The sequence below is a fragment of the Rhinolophus sinicus genome, linkage group LG05 (assembly GCF_036562045.2).
Source record: "Rhinolophus sinicus isolate RSC01 linkage group LG05, ASM3656204v1, whole genome shotgun sequence".
NCBI lineage: Eukaryota > Metazoa > Chordata > Mammalia > Chiroptera > Rhinolophidae > Rhinolophus > Rhinolophus sinicus.
This window is the reverse complement of record NC_133755.1, coordinates 147,218,899-147,237,236: the sequence shown is the minus strand read 5'-3', so window position 1 is coordinate 147,237,236 and position 18,338 is coordinate 147,218,899. Positions and strand designations below refer to the sequence as shown.

The following is an 18,338-nucleotide window of genomic DNA, read 5'->3' as shown; positions in this document are numbered from 1 at the left end:
GTCTGATGTTTTAGGATGAAGTGCTCTATAAATGTCAATTATGTTCATTTCATCTAATGTGTCAGTTAGGGCTACTATTTTGTTATTTATTTTCTGTTTGGATGATCTATCCATAGCTGTCAATGATGTATTTCAGTCCCCTAGTATAATTGTGTTTTGGCCAATTTCTCCCTTTCGATCTGTTAGTAGTTGCTTGGTTTATTTCGGTGCTTCCTGATTGAGGGCATAAATATTGATGACTGTTATGTCTTCTTGTTGTATAGTCCCCTTTACCATTATGAAATGTCCATCTTTTTCTCTTGGTACCTTTTTCACCCTGAAGTCTGATTCATCTGATATCAGTATGGCTACACCTGATTTTCTCTGGATACCATTTGCTTGGAGTGTCAATTTCCACCCTTTCACTTTGAGTCTATGCTTATCCTTGTAGCTGAGATGTGTCTCTAAGACAGTATATGATTGGTTTTAGTTTTTTGATCCAATTTGCTACTCTGTGCCTTTTTATTGGTGAGTTCAGTCCATTTACATTTAGGGTGATTATTGATATTTGAGGATTTCCTATCATTCTATCTTTAGTTTTCTGGTAAGTCTGTGTCGCCATTGTTTCTTTGCCTTTTTGTTATTGTCTGTTATTTCTGTGTGGTGGTATTCTATGATGTTTCCCTCTGTTTCTTCTTTTATTTCAGTATATATTTCAGTTCTGGATTTTTTTTTTTGAGTGGTTAGCCTTAAGTTTATGTAAAGGAAAGTTTGATATTTAGATATTCCATTTTCTTCAGCACACTTACTTTCTTCATTTCCATATTCCGGTTCAGGCCTTTACTCTTCCCCTTTGTATGTTTTGGTTGCCACAAATTGTCCCTGTTGATGGTGGTCGAATATCTCTTGTAGTGCAGGTCGTGTATTAGAAAATTCCCTCAGCTTCTGTGTGTCTGGAAAGGTCTTTATGCCTCCTTCATATCTAAAGGATATCTTTGCTGGATATATTATTCTTGGCTCATAATTTCTCTCTTTCAATAGTTTGAATATTTGGTTCCACTCCCTCCTGGCTTGTAGAGTTTCTGCTGAAAAATCTGATGATAATCTAATGGGCTTTCCTTTGTAGGTTACTGTCTTCTTTTCCCTGGCTGCCTTGAGGATTCTTTCTTTGTCGTTGATTTTAGACAGCTTCAATACAATGTGCCTTGGAGAAGGCCTGTTGGGATTGAGGTAATTAGGTGTTCTATTTGCTTCTTGGATTCGAGGATCCAGTTCTGTCCACAAGTTTGGGAAGTTCTCATCGACAATTTGTTTGAATATATTCTCTGTTCCCTTCTCTCTTTCTTCTCCTTCTGGTATGCCCATTATTCTTATATTGCTCTTTCTGATGGAGTCAGAAAGTTCTTGTAGAGTTCTTTCATTTCTTTTAAGTCTCAAGTCTCTTTCTTCTTCCATCTGTGTAATTTCCAGGTTTCTATCTTCGATGTCACTGATTCTTTCCTCCATCTGGTCAACTCTACTACCTAAGCTGGTTATTTCATCCTTAATTTCTTCTATTGAGTTCTTAATCTCCAGAAATTCTATTTGGTTCTTTTTTAAAATTTCAATCTCTTTCGTAAAATGCTCATTTTGTTATTTGATTGTGTTTCTGAGTTCATTAAACTGCCTTTCTGTGTTTTCTTGCATCTTGTTGAGTTTTTTCAGAACTGCAATCTTGAATTCTTTGTATTTAAGTCACATATTTCCGTATCTTTAAGTTCCTTTTCTGGAGACTTTTAATTTTTTTTTTTCCTGAGCTATCTTGTTGCCTTGGTTATTCATGGAAATTAGTGATTTGTTATTTGTCTTCCTAGACATGTACAGGAGTGGCTTCTGCAACAGGTTGATTGGACGAGGTCTTTCTTTTGTTTTCCAGTACTTGTTGGTAGAATATTTTATTTTTTCTTCAACTGCGGCCTATTTTTTCTCTCTCACACGGTAGTGCTAGGTTTTCTATGCACTATTCCAGCTTCTCACACAATGGGGGGATTCTCTGGGAGACAGGTTTCTCCTGTTAATAATTCACCTGGGTCACAGGGTGCAGTGTCCGTGTGGGTATGTGGAGAGCTTTTGAAGTTCCAAAGCTCTTCCTGCACCAGATTCCAGAAACAATGTTTTGAGTTGTTAATTCAAAGCACTGTCTAGTACAGAGCAGTTACTAAATAAACAGTTACTACAGAAATAAATGGATGATAGTTGCTGTCTGAGTTGCAAATTCAGCACTTGCCCAGTTTTCCTGTCATTTATCTACATAATTTAGATCATCAGGCCTCATTCAGAAGGTGTGGTTAACTATCAGAAACAAATAGCCCTCTTTCACATGAATTACCTTTTCAAATACACACAAAAGCCTTTATGAAAATAAGCTAAGCAAACTATTATTAAGGAACGATATGCTTAAAAGTCTACATAAAATTTCAGTATAAGATTTAAGCAAATGAACTAAGTATATGGATACTTTTCCCCATAATGTATATTAACACAGATTTATTCCCAGACAAGAAGAAAGTGATTATTTCTAATAATTTATTCTTCTTCTCTGGAGTGAAGCTTGTAGAAGGATAACTCTGCCTCAGGCCAGCTTGATATTAAAATCTGTCCCTGTTATTTGGCTTTATATACCAACAGCTTTCTTTGTTTCAGCTGTCACAGGCTTTTAATAAAAGTAAAACTTGGGATCATAATTTCCCTCTAGACTTGTTCTTTTTAAGGATGGAAGAAATAGGGAGATTAAAAACATATAATACATCAGCAGCTGGTCCTTGCCCCATCACTGTTTTGTTGTTAAAACAAATATCATCTTAACACTTTTGGAAGGAAATTAATAGGACCTCTTTCAATTCTCAATTTTTTTTAATCTCAGATTTACTTCTGTGTTTGTTCTTTGTGAAATGAAATTAGCATTGAACTTTTCAATCCTCTTTAGATACTGTTTGTGATTTATCTCTAACAAAATTGAAATTATGAAAAAAAAAATTCCCAGGATGATTTGTATTTTTCACACATAATTTTTAAGCCGTTTTGAGGAAATTACTGCTTTACATTCTTTTAAGTTTGTTGTGTTCTTCCATAACCAAGATATTTTAAGTCATGAAAAGATAATGCTTGGTACCTTTGAAAGCCAGTGTGTCAGCAAAAATGCTTAAATTGCAAAAAAAGCTAAAATTGTTAGACTACCAGCAGAAAGAAACATATCTAATACTGATGAAACTATTAGTAAGGTAAGGAACTCAGTAGTGTGTATAGTCTAAAGGAAGCTATCATGTTAGAAATGTGTAGCTTCATTTTAACTGGCAACTGGAAGTTCCAGGTAACTTATTTACTGTTGGAAGTTAAGATTAATGAGACTGAGACTGAGAAGGCAGTACTAGCAATGCATGCAGTACCAAGAAGATTTTTCCGTATGGGTGTAAGTCCAAAAAATATTCTGGCTTTGTCTTATTTTTTAATGTTAAACCTCGAAACAAATAACATGCATCCAGTGAACTAGGATTATGGGAGACATATATGAAAGCCTGAATGAAAACAAAAAACAAAACAAAACAAAAAACAATATTAGAATCACTTCAATGATACAGATCCAAGTGTAGAATGAAAAGGGCTTTTTGGAAACTAAAGCATAATTCCCTACTAAATGGTCAAATAAAATGATTCAAGAAAAAGACAATTAACTTTTAGTTCTATTTAGTGGCCTAAAATATCAAATGCAAAACATATCTTAAAGCACTGAGCAAAAAATATAGAAGTGACAGCTACAATAAAAACTACGGTAATCTGGATAGAGTATCCAGAAGACAAAGATTCTGGAAAGAAGAGAAAGAAGAAGAAGGAGGAGGAGGAGGAGGAGGAGGAGGAGGAGGAGGAGGAGGAGGAGGAGGAGGAGGAGGAGGAGGAAGCAGCAGAAGTGAAAATCCACAAACTGTTTTTTTGTGTGTGTGTTTTTCTTCAACTGATCAATAAAATTGTATTTAGTAAGAGTTTATTGTGCATAGCAGAACAGTTCACAAACTGGGAGTCTTCAAATAAACAGTGGTATGAAACTCAGAGGCAAGTTATAAGAAAGTTTATATAGTGGAAATGCAGAAGCTGTTTGATCTTTATGATTGGTTACAGCATTGGGGGTTTCCCATGACAGGGGATAGTTTAAAAGTGTTTATTTTATGTCATTTTTGGAAAACAATGTAAGTTTTATTTATTATTTTCAGGGACATTTGGAAGAAACAATACAAGTTTTGTTTTATGGCAGGAAAAGCTAAATTAGGTTTTCAAGTCTGATCTCCATTTTGTTTTATTTTAACAGAGATGATAATTAAACACATAATAAAGGTAATTTTCCCTGAGCCAAATAAAGGTCTAAGCCTGCGATTTGAATGTAACGACATAGATTGTGATATTCCTAAAATCAAATCATCATCATCATCATCATCATCACCATTGTCATTGTCATCTTACAGGCTATAGAGGATTTAAAATATTTCTACAAATTCTCTGGCATTTCTCTCATTAAAAGGTGGAGCCTAATTCTCCTCCTCAAGAATGTCTAATGTGGGCTGACCTTGGAAACACGCTCTAATTAGAGGGGCTTAATAGTGGCATAGTGTGACTTTTCATGCTAGATCATAAAAAGCCGTCTACCTTCTGCTTGGCCTCTCTTTTCTTTCTCTCTTTAAGAACGTTTGCCTTTAACAGTAAAAGGTCCAGCTACCCTGAAATAGCCATTCTAGAGAGACCATATGGAGAGTCTGTATATGGATAGATAGAGATGCCTAGGAAAGGCCTCTTCTTGACTCCTGTTTGAGTTTTCCAGTTGCCAACTTCCAGGCATCAACAGGTGGATGGGTAAGCCTTGGGATGACACTAGCCTCCAGCCTTCCATAATCCCCAAGCAATACCAAGTAGAGCAGAGATGGGTTATCCCTACTGAGCCTTGCCCAAAATGCAGATTTGGGAGCAGAATAAATTAACTTGCTTTAGATTTGGAGTGGTTTGTTATATAGCCATAGTGAGTAGAACAGAAATTCTTATTTTTTCTTTTATTATGGAATTTATTGGGGTGATACTAGTTATAATAAAATTAGTTAGGTTTCAAGTGTACAATTCTATATCATCTATATATTGCATTGTGTATTCACCACACAAAATCAAACCTCCTCCTGTCACTATTGATTGATCATATGATTTTCTTTTTTTTTTAACATGGTATATCACATTGATCGATTTGCCTATGTTATATCATCCTTGCACCCTTGGAACAAACCCCACCTGATCGGATATATAATATTTTTAATGTGTTGTTGCATTCAGTTGGCTAGTATTTTGTTTAGGATTTTTGCATCTCTGTTCATCAGAAATATTGGTCTGTAGATTTCTTTTTGTGTGTTATCCTTACCAGATTTTGGTATCAGAGTAATGTTGGACTCATAAAATGAGTTAGGGAGTACTGCCTCTTCTTCATTTTTTGGAAGTGTTTGAGAAGGACAAGTATTAAATCATCTTTGAATGTTTGGTAAAATTCACTGGTGAAGCCATCTGGTCCTGGACTTTTGCTTTTGGGGAGGTTTTAGAGATTGTTTTAATTTCCTTACTGTTGGTTGGTCTTTTTAGATTTTCCAGTTCTTCTTGATTCAGTGTAGGAAGGTTATATATTTCTAAGAACTTGTTCGTTTCTTCTAAGTTATTGAATTTGGTAGCATATAGTCTTTTATAGTTTTCTTGTATGATCCTTTATATTTCTGTGGTAGCCATCATATCTTTTCTTTCATTTCTGATTTTGTTTTTCTGTGTCTTTCCTCTTTTTTCCGGAGTGAATTTAGCTAGGGGGTTGTCAATTTCATTAATCTTTTCAAAGGACCATCTCTTTGTTGCGTTACTTTTTCTGTTGTGTTTTGTTCTCTATTTCATTTAATTCTGCTCTTTTATTATTCCCTTCCTTCTACTGACTTTGGGCTTCATTTGTTCTTTTTTCTAGTCCTTTAAGATGTAATTTTAGGTTGTTTATTTGGGGTTTTTCTTGTTTCTTGACATGGGCCTGTAATGACTCCCTTATTTCAGCTGCATCCCAAAAGTTTTGATATGTTGTATTTTCATTCTCATATGTGTCTATGTATCTTTTTTGTTTTTCCTTCTATTTCTTCTTTGACTCCATCATTCTTTAGTAGCAAGAACACACATTTTTAGACTACTTTAATAAATTAGCTATTTAACAAAATTAATAAATGACACTAACCAAATGAGAAATGAATTAGAAGAGAGACTGGGATGTAGGGAAAGACGAAAAAGAAGGGAAACAGTTGTGAGCAATGAAATATATATTCTACAATTATACAATTAAATATACTTAAATAAATGCAACCTTTCTAAGAATGTGCTATAAAGGACTTTTGAAACAAAATAAAATGACACTGTGAGTGACACGTTTGGGTAATAAAACCTCTTAGGCAAACCTAAAATTTGGAGAGGGAGGAAGATGCAGAATAAGAAAAGCTTTTTAAATGATTCAGAGGATGAAAGGAAAAGAGAGAGGAAAAAAAGAGAAGACTCAATGAAAATATCCTAGGAATTATAGCTTATTTATTTGGGAGAAATAATGGGAATTTTGTTTTAAATTATAGTTGAGAAATATGTCTTTTTGAGAGCAGATAAAAGGAAGGTAACCATTAAGAAAGTAAAGGAGTACAGTAGACCTTTCAAAATAACAGTGGGAAAAATGCATAAATCAGTGAAAATAATGGGAAGAAAAATCAGATAATCAACATAAGTTAAGGCCATTTCTCTAAACTTGACCCAGAGTAAATACTATGTAATTACATAGCTAACTGATGAAAACACTCTCAGACGCTGCTTACAAAATTCCACTTAAAACGAAGTTATAAAGACAAAATAAAGTGATAGGCAAAGAGAGACTAGGCAGAGAGAGAGAGAGAGAGAGAGAGAGAGAGAGAGAGAGAGAGAGAGAGAGAGAGAATGACTGAGCAGGAATGGCAGTATCAATATTATTAGAATTTGTATTATAAATATTAGGATTTGTTTAAGAAAAAAATTCTAAATAGAAGATAGTGGGACATTTTTAAAAAGATATAAATATAATTTCAAAGCTCTAACAGTCATCAACCTATGTTTATGAAGTAGCAAGGCAGTTAATTATACAAAGAGAAGAGTATTAGAAATTCAAGAAAAAACTGATTGAAATACAGCTAAAAACTAATTTCCTTCATTTCTTCCTCAAATTTTGGAAGAGCTCACACTTTTTAGTTCCTCTAAGCTTCATCTCCTCTCACTCAAAATGTCAGACTCCATCCTTAATGCTTCCCAATACTCTTGGAGCACAGAAATTCTTTACCTCTGACAATTGCTCCTTCACTTATCATAACCGTAGCTAATGATAGTATAAGACCAAGTCACCTCCTTAATATATACAAAGCTAGTTGTTTTCTGGGGTGGAGCTGGAGAAAGTTGTTGCTAGCATCAGTTTACTCCTTTCTTAATAACTCACTGTGGTGGATGTGATTAGGATCAAGGAATCTCACTTGTTCAGAAGGATGCTGTGCATCCTATGCTGGCATTAGAAGTCTTGGCACTTAGGGGTGATGCTTTCTATTGCTTTTAATTTTCTATAGACTATAATGCAGTGAAGCTTCAATTAATTGGAATGTATGGAATATGGTAATTAATAAAACATCATTTTGATGTTAATATTTACTGAACAATTTTTCTTGATTTATTTTGCAATCTTAATATTAATTACACTTTTAGTAAAAATATATTTAATCTCTCCTCAATGACTAAGGTTAATATATATATATATATACACACACACACATATATGTATATGTATATATATGTGTGTATATATATATAGACACATATATATGTATATACATATGTGTATATATGTATATACATATGTGTATATATGTATATACATATGTGTGTGTGTGTATATATATATATATAGTCTATAAGAGCTGAACATGTGTTGATTCCAAGATAGCCTAAAAAGTTATCTATAATATATTATGTGGAGTTGTGAAATATTTTTCAATTAAAGGACAATAAAAATCCTGCAGAAATTGCAGAGAAGACATTTGATCACAAAATACAGTGAATATTTAATTTAAAAAGTTATTACAGTAAAAGACACATTGCCATTAACCCCCTTCAAAATACTCCCCCCCACTTCAAACACACTTAACCCATCCTACTTGACACTTTTTTAAAAATTTCAATTGCTTAACATAACAAATACTTTTTTTAAAAAATAAATTTTTACTGGGGAGCAGTGTGTTTCTCCAGGGCCCATCAGCTTCAAGTAGTTGTCCTTCAGTCTAGTTGTAGAGGGCACAGCTCAACTCCAAGTCCAGTTGCCTTTCTCAATCTTTAGTTACATGGGGCACAGCCCGCCATCCCATGAAGGAATTGAACCGGCAACCTTTTTGTTGAGAGCTCGCACTCCAACCAACTGAGCCATCCGGCCACCCCTCCGGAAGCTCAGCGGCTGCCCGTTGTCTTGAATCTAGTTGTGAAGGGCGCAGCTTTCCACAACTGAGCCATCTGGCCACCCTCTTCTTGCCACTTTCTGAAGCAGTTCTGGAAGTCCTTTTTTGTGAGTGTCTTTAGATGTGTTGTCATGGCTGCCTTGATGTCCTGAATCATTTTGATTTGGGGAAGAGCCAGAAGTCGCACTGTGCCAGACCCGGTGAATAAGGTGGATGGGGACACACCATAATATTTTTATTTGACAGAAATAACCATACCTAAAGCCTTTCCATTGTGATCAACAAAACAGTGAATGCTGCTGCTGAATGCCATCCAATGGAAAGACAGGGATCTTCAATTCGGGAAGTGACGTGTGGAAACTTAGTAACTGTGTGACAAGTTTCCATTTGTTTGGTGCAGTCAATTGGGTGTGAGCTACAGTTGAGAGAAGGTATGTTTTAAAGTGTGCCGTAAGTCATCCTCCATCACACATCGCTTCTGGTATATACAATAATTTCTGTCAAATAGAAACATTACAGTGTGTCCTCATCCACCTTATTCACTGGATCTGGCATTGTGCGACTTCTGGCTCTTCCCCAAAATCAAAATGACCATGATAGGTAAACATTTTTAATCAATTCAGGACGATTGCACAACTAAAGACACTCATGAAAGAGGACTTCCAGAACTGCTTCAGAAAGTGGCAAGAATGATGGGATACGTGTGTTTGAAGTGAGGGGAAGTACATATTTTGAGGGGGATTAATAGCAATGTATCTTTTACTGTAATACATTTTAAAAATTTAAACATTCACCATATTGTTTGATCATACCTCATAGGTGCTTGTGAACAAAAATACAGACTTCTCCAGGGTAAATTTTTTAGTAGACTTAATTTTTGGTTTGTGATCCCTGGGAGATCACAGAGCCAGATAAATAAAATTGATTTGGTAGCCTTTTCTAAAAGCAAGTTTTTGTTTTTGTTTTAAGTGCAGTACACAGTCCTTCTCCCTTTCTTGTTTTAGGATGAGACAGACCCTTCTTACAAAATTGGGAATGGTCACCTGTTTTAACCCAAGCACTGGTAGATGACTGTCTCCCATGTGAAAGTCACTGAACCAATGTGTTGGACTCTGCTGGGACGTAAAAGGGCTGGGAACAGATGACAAAGGTAAGACAAGGAGGGCAGAGGCACACAACAAAGATATATGAACTTTCTATGCATCTGGGAAACACTGCAAAGGTTGGCTGAGGTTAAACAATCATAGGGATGCTTAATTTTAAAATGAAGAATATTGAGTCTTAAGAGTTGGAATGACACTTTTAATAACTAGAGATGACAGAAAAAAATGTAGAATCACACTGAGCTGTCACTGAAGATGACTGCCGTTCACCAGAAAGGGGATGGAGCATGGATAAGAGATCAGAATTGGTAGAAGTTATTGGGAAAATAAAATGGTTCTATGTTTATACCCCTGTGAGTTAGCAATGTTCAGTCAAACTGATTATACTTATTTGCACACTGTCTCTTGTGATTTGTCTCTTTGCCCTAAATATAAGTGTCAAAACAACTCTGAATAATTATAGTCTGGTGAATGTGTTCCATTTCCTTGAGGTTTATTGGTCATTGATTTGTGGAGATGGTACCTTCAATATATAGACTAATTGTTTCCATCTCTCATGGAATAAACTAAGACCTACGGAAGGACAACCTGTAGCTCTTTGGATTATCATACTAGTAAACATCTGTAAAAATTACTGCAGTGAGAAAAGAGTTGAATCTGTAAATATAAAGATGTATTAGGAAAACTCTATAGGTCAGTATTTATCTGTGTGTGTGTGAACCTAATCATATTTTTAAGCTATCTTCAGGTAAATGGGCTAAGTAAACTGCTTTTGAAGATGTGTTTACCAGCTAATATAGCACCAAATGCCTCAATTTAAAATCTAAGGTGAAAAGTATATGTGTCTAATTTGGTAATATAATACATCTATATTCTGGGCCAGATATTAAGTATTTCACTATTTTTATCTGAATTCAATAAATATTTTTGAACCCCGTGATAAAATTGTATCATACTAGCATAACTCTTTCATGGTTCAGGATATTTGATTCCAAGGCTTTTATTTTTTGTTATCCCCATGAATTTACTCATTCCTACTGTTGCAGGTATCCTAGTTTTCAGTTAAAACTGCTTCTAGCAAGGTCTTTTATCCAGATATTTTAGCAATTTGATTACTTTAATATAAGATGTTCTCTATCAAAATCCCACCTTATGGCTAGTTTCACAATTCTACTCGAGAAATGATTATTCATATAATGTAATAGTTATAAAAAAAGGAGTAAGTGAAACTATTTTTTCTATTTCTGTATTACATTATATCTGTTGATGCGCACTAATTTCTAAATTATGAATTTCTTAGTTATAACATTTTTATAGAAAATATTTTTAAATAGAGTAAAAGAAACATAAAAATATGCTATTATGATTTGGTGAAGGATAGTGACTGGTACCTTATTCTTTGTAGCAAGGATCTGTACCTTAGGAATTCATTTTTAAGTATATACTAGTAATACTGATAATTTTTTAAGATGAATTTCTACAGCTATAGCACTTTAAAATTTGACTTTAAAATAGAGCAATCAAATTGTATTTTTTTACATAATCATAATTAGATTTGGGAATGAAAGTGATCAGAAACAATACAATAATAGTTAACACAGTTTAGCTCTCAATATGTGTTAGGCAGTTCAGTAAGTGCTTTGCATGTGTTTGCACATTCAATCCTAGCAATAGTTTTAGGAGATTAGATATAGTGATCTGCAAGAGCAGGCTTGTAATGGCTTCTGAGAGGCAGTGGTTAGATTTTCAGGAATTTTTATAAACCAGTTAATATCAAGTTGTATTAGTTTGAATGTGTCCATGGTGGAATTATTTACACCATAAAAATCAATAAACACTACAAAGTATTGCTTTATTCTTCTCCTTTGAGAGCCAGTTATTAAACATTTACCAGCATACCACTGAATAGATAGTACTGTTATCACTATTTTATGAATAAGGAGACTGAGACATAGAGGGGTTAAGTAAGTTTCCCTAAGACTCAAAACCCCCAAAAAATGTGGTAGATGTGGAATCAATTCAAGTGGTCGGTTGTCCTGTTTCTGTAAGCAGAAGACTTAAGATTCTGATAAAAGATCTAGTCAATTTAGGCTATAGCCAACTCATTCCAGAGAAGCCTATGTTTTCCCATATTCAATGGGTAGCAGTTGTTTCCAAAACATAGCAAGAAGCTTCCTGCCACACAGACTAAGATTCCACAGGAAAGGTAGTTGACTCATTCCATGGCTGTGCTGTTTCACACAGGACTTCATTCTCACAGTCACAGTTTAGGGCATCAACCCCTCTTTGCTGGAGGATGGCAACACCTTTTTCTAGGTTTACCTCCTCAAATCCATTATTCTCCCTGCAGCCAGAGGACTGCTCAAATCACAAATCTGGTCATGTTATTTGATGTTTAAATACTTTCAAAGCTTTTCCATTGTTCTCAGGATCAAGTCTGAAATTTTTTAGTTATTTGTGTTCTGACTCCTGTTTCCCAGTCCACATTATTTCCTACAGTCCTATACACTCATCAGTATATTGAGCTACTTGTAATTCCTCTAATGTCTGGTTCTGCCTCTGCGCCTCTTACTGTCTCTTGTGTTTCAGTGTCCTGACACCTTTTTTTGACGATTAGAAGTTCTTGAACTTTCCTAGCATTTCAGACAGCACAGGAATTAGGATCATGGGAACATTTTCTATTTATTAAAAATGTAGCTTGATAGGTATTATGCATCATGTATTTATCATATATTCATAGTCATATAGTCTTTTTCTTCTATTGATAGATCATTGATAGATGATTTGATAAACAATAGTCAGCATTTTCTCATTCATAAGTATTGATTCTTGTTTAGGTAATTTGCATTTATATATACTTGGTTCTTGTTCCTTCCTTCTATTGACCCTGTACCCCCCAATAAATTGAATTTCATAGAAATGTGGAAACATGCAATGCTAGGGGAAAATTATTTCCCACTTCTAGTTCCTATGACTGCATTTCATTTTTAATAACTTGAGCTACAAAAATGGACATTTGAGCCAGAGGTCCATTTTAGCATTTCAATGTGACTCACACTATTGTTCAGCAAATATCTATGGAACCAAATAAAAGACTAAAACTCCCATTCAATCAGCTGGGAAAATGTGTTGGCTTCCTCACTGCTCTGTTTTCACATTGCTATCTAAAATGTCCAGGTATCTAAGTACTCATGTCTTAAATAGATGAATTGAGGTTAAAAGCGGTTAATCAAAAACATTCATAGAAAATATCTACATGGCTGAAAAACAGCTAATAAAGTTGAATGCAATGAGTCAACTATGGACTCCAGTTTGGTCACAGTTGAGAGAGGGGATGTATTGAGAAAAGAAACTGAAAGAGTGGACACACAAATGTGAATCCTGATTATGCCCGGGTTATGTGAGTATCAGAAACTATTAGTTGGTGCAAAAATTATTGTGGTTTAAAAGGTTAAAAATAATTGCAAAAACCACAATTACTTTTGCACCAATCTAATATAATTTGCGTTGTGCTTTTCAAAAGCAAATATATTTACCTGTTGTCATCTATAAATAATTATAATACAGGAGAGATTTTAGTTGCACAAAAAACAGTATTTTCAGTTAAAGAAAGGAAGACAACATGAAAAAATTGAAAGACTAATTACTCAGATTAGCACCCAATGCAATATATATTAAATCAAAATTAAGCAGTAAATTAAGCCTTTAACTCTAATGCAAATAACTCCTCTTAACTTTACAATTGTGGAATATTGGGATGTTAAAGGATCTTTAAGCATTTACCACGATTTATGATGGGAAATATGAGTTTTGAAGACAGGGAATTGGGATTATGAGCTTAATGGTGGGAAAGAAAACTACAAAAAAAAAAAAAAGAATAAAAAAATCCTTCTTCAGAATGGTAGCACAATTGTCCAGACAATATTCAGCCTGAGAGAGAATTTCTCCCCGGAAATTCAGGAAGGTCTTTAATATTCTTTCTATTTCACCTATAGAACAACAGATATTTGAAAAAGTTATTCAAGGACAGAAAAGATTTTGCACAGCACATTTGAATCTAAGGTGGATTTTACATTACTTCAGATTTTAAGTTGCCGCAGGTGAAATAGCAAACAAAATAAGAAAAGAAGAGCTAAAGTCATAAAATACAGTTGATCAAAAACTGTATTCAAGGTACAAGGTTTTTATATTATAAAAAATGACATGAAACAGTTTCAGAGAATCTTTACAATTAGCATACCATTTCTGATATTGCCATAGGACCGTGTCCTCCAGTATAGAAAGGAGAAACAGACAAGAAGAACTAGAGTGATACATGTACAATCATCACAAATAAAGAAAAAGATCTTGCTTATCCCTGAGCCTTCACCACTACTGAAATTAGGAAACTGATAAATTTAGTTTAGTAAATATCCACATGCACCTGTATTTGGATTTTTGTATATACACACACATACGTGTGAGTGTGTGCATGTCAATATGGAGAGAGATTATGTCTATGTCTAGAGACATGTTCATCCATCCCTTCCTCCTGTTTCCAGAATAGCAGGCCAGTGGGCTCAAATTTAGGACAATTAGCTTATGTCTGCAGTCTGTGAAGAAAGATGATTTGGGGCTGAACCAAGACTGTGATGGGAGTATAATTTCAAAGAGAATAAATTTCACATGCTTAAGATATAAAATCAATAAAATTGAGTGAACTGATTCAGTGTAGTTGCTGAAGAAGTCCTCCATGACTTCTGTGTTCCATATTTTAGAAATGGATGACTCAGTAGATATTTGTCCCACATGTTTACAATGTGCCATTCTGAAATCGTGGTGTAATATGTCCAATGAGTAGGCAATGAGAATATCATTTTGCATTGGATGGATGGATGGATGTCTTTCTTAAGTTTTATCTTGAAGTTCTAGGATTGCTCTAAATGACACGTTTATAAAATTATTACTGAGAAAGAGTGTGTAGGAGAGCTGACTCTCTCTACTCTTTAATTTTCTTCTACAACTTCTGAGATTTGAATTTCCTTTTTAGCATTCTGAGTGCCAGAAATCATAGAATACACGTGGAACATAAATAAGGGAGTACACCATATTTTTCTTTGGCTGCCCAACAATCAACATTTTTGTTAGATCAAGAGAATGCTTTTATTTTCCAATATATTTTAAAACAGAATCTTCAGATGACTGAGAGAATCATTAATCTCTTAAAATTAATTTCTCCATTGAGTTAAATAAGATAATTTACAACTCAAGTTAAATATGGGCTATGATACACATAAATGGTAAATTATTGGCTGGGTGAAGAAATTGGCCACAGAATAACCTTACTTAAACAAATACTTGACTGCTTACCCTATATTTACATTACTACTTGCATGAAACAAACAGCATCAAAGGGAGGGCAAATTCATTTATCAATATAATAAGTTTCTATCCTATGTTTGTGAAATTCATCTATTTATTTTCCTCATGGGACAATACTAAATGAAGTGGGAATTGGTTGTTTTGTATTAAAATAATGAACATTTTATGGGCAGAAATTTTATTAGCAGGATACAAGAGAAAAAAATATAGCTTAGATCGAGTGCCCCAAACATGTCATTTCTAATTTCCCTAAATAAAGCCAATCAAATAGAGTTAAGAAAAGGTCGTGAGACATTTTCTCAGTGACAGAAAATTCCTCAGTTGACAAACCCGAACTTTGGCCTAGGAAACATGTAAAAAAGCATTCTGCACTCTTGGAAATCAATTCCTTATTAATCATGACTGGAGGATCACAAACATGTATAGACTATAATTTAATGGAAGGAGTTTGTTAAAGACTATATTAATATTAAAAAAAGATGAACTTGAGAGTAAATAAAATAATAAAATAAATAATACTGCCTCAAGAAGACCTACTTTGTATTTCCCTTAGCTGTAATGATGTATAATTTAATTTGTATCTTCCCAAAGTCAATCCTGTTTTCCGGTTACATCTCCTCTAACCTTTTTCTTTTCTTCAGCCCTCATTTCTTTCTCCCTATGAAACCATACAATAAAAATTTTAATGGTACCCTACCTTGTATTATTCACTCTTTTTGGATTTCGGTTTGTTTTTTTTTTTTTTTCCCAACCAGATTATAAATTCTTTCAGAGCAAGGATGAAATCGTACATCTTTCTCCTCCTCAGGGCTCATCAGAGTATTGAGCAAAAAATAGGTACCCAATAAATTCTGTTGATTATCTTCTTAAATATTAAAGATTCATCAGAAGTAATTGTTTTCTGATGCTAAAACATCACTGTCCTGTAGCTCAGGAGGATAATGTAAAGTGAGAAAGTAAAATATTAGAAGCAAATGAACCCTGTGACTAGAAGATTTCTAAAGCAAACCCTTACCAGATGTTCATGTGTTAAAATAGGAAATGCTAAACAGGAAAATAACTTTCAAACAGCACAGCAGGTGTTAAGATAAACCCCCGAGGGTTCACAATAAACCAATAAGCAGTAAAAAAAAAAAAAAAAAAAAAAAGCAAAGGCAAAAGATACTTCTATAGGATATACCCATTTTCAGATTAACAGATTAAACTTCTCAAAATAGCAAGCTCAATACTCACTTTCTGTGGAAAACAAACAGGTGTGAGATGAGTCACATTTGCATGCCCATATGATTTTTGTAATTTACATCTGTCTGCATGGATTGGGCAATTTAGTTGGTTTAAAATTTAAGATTTTGTTATAGCCATCCTAGAGCTTTCTTAAAAGTTATTCTATTTCATTAAGAGTACTTACTCTCATTCACACATACTTCCTGTCAGTCTCTAAATACCTAGGTTATTCTTTTCTTTACTGTCATACATTCCTCTGTTTACCCATAGCCTTAACCATGGCCAAGATTTCTTTCCTAAATGTGAACTGCTGCCATTTCCTTTCAGTCAGTACTACATATTTGCTATCTACAGCATTGCCCAATTAATCTTCTTCAAATAGCACTTTCATGCTTTTAGTGACACCCCAGATCCCTTTGTACTTATACATATTGTACTTATGTTGATTCTTTCTCACCTATTGCATCAAATTCTCATACTTTAGCTTGACTTGCAAAGATCTTGATTACTGGTACTGCCTGACTGCTCCAGCTTCATTTTTCACTGTCCTAAGGCAATCCATTGTGAACATGTCATGCTTCTCTCCACCTCTGTGAATGTACTTAAATTCTTATTTCTTCACATCTAAATTTTTCTTTAGGGTCCATTTCAATTTCATGATGCTGGTTATGCCTATGTTAACCTTCAGTGATCCTTATCTACTTTGTATAATTGTCACAAATATCCAATAAACACAATTATATATTCATTTGTTGACATGTGGGTTTCTACATTTTGGCTCTTTAATCATGTTATCTATTTATCTTTATCGAGACTATATATTTTTCTAGATAGGGATGTTTTCTTATTATTGTTAACTCAGAATAGTGCTACATGTTATGTGTTGAATAATATGTGACCTAAATTATATACACTTTCATATCATTCAGCAAGAGAGTATTTGATTGGGCCTCTTATGTATACTGCTGAGTAGGTATTATATAATAATGTATCCTCCTAAACTCTTTTCTTCTATAGTTAACAGAAAGGCATTACACCAACTGACAAATAAGATAAAAATTTCCCTTCTAATATTAAGTAATATAAAAAATGAAATATCTCAATAAAATCTCCCACTACAAAAATCCTAAAAATTAATATTTAAAGTCAGTTAACAATATAGCTAAGGAATAGGTATTCATAAACATATACCTTGATAAAGTGCTGGTGTCCAGTATATAAAATGAACTTCTACAACTAAAAATAAAAACCAAATGATCCAATTAAAAATAATCAATAAGATTGAACATACACTGGCATACAAATGGCTAATAAACACATGATAAAACTGAGAAGCATCATCAATTATCAGAAAAAATAAAAATTATAACTACAATGATATATCACTATGCAACCATCAACATGGCTAAAATTGAAAACACTTTTAACACTAAATGTTGGTGAGGATATGGACCATCCTCTCACGGTGGGAGTATAATTCGTGAAACCACTTTGAAAGTTCTTGTAGTCTCATAAAATTAAATATGCCCTATTCCATTACCTAGCAATAATAATCTTTAGTGAGTTAAAAATTGTCACCCCAAAAGATGTACATATGAATGTTTATAGTAATTCTAACCAGAAAATTTGAAAACTATTTTTAAAACGTCCGATGTACCTCAACATGAGAATGGATAAACAAATTATAGTAAGTTCATACACTAGTAAAGTACTTAGCAATAAAATGAAACAAACTCCCAATACATGCAAAAATATGGATGAGTCTCAATAACATTATGCTGAATGAAAGACGTCTTATACAAAAAACTAAATACAATAAAAATCTATAATATGATGCATTCCAGAACAGACAAACATAATATATTTGAAAGAGAAAAAATAATAGTGATTGTGTCTCTGCAGGGGGTTGGGGAGTGGAGATGGAGGTAAGTGCTGACTGCAAAGGGGAATAAGGAAACATTCTGTGAATGTTTATGTTGATAGTAGGATATGTTACACAGAAACATGAATTTGTCAAAAAAAGTTTAGTGAATGTTTGCTTAAAATTTGTGCAATTTCATGAATAGTAAAATCATTAGATGTATGAGAATACATTGCATAATGAGAAATGGGTCAGTTCACAAAGAAGGTACAATTC

At 33.8% G+C, this 18,338-nt stretch overlaps 1 protein-coding gene across 1 annotated transcript in view; it reads left to right on the top strand.

Annotated features, from left to right (window-relative positions):
• Positions 1–9,647, top strand: part of TBC1D32 (TBC1 domain family member 32) — a 400,452-nt gene extending 390,805 nt beyond the window's left edge. The window contains exon 38 of the mRNA XM_074333506.1: positions 9,518–9,647. The gene's annotated coding sequence lies outside the window, so the exon portion shown is untranslated. The remainder of the gene's footprint in view (positions 1–9,517) is intronic.
• The last annotated feature ends 8,691 nt before the right edge of the window (positions 9,648–18,338 follow it).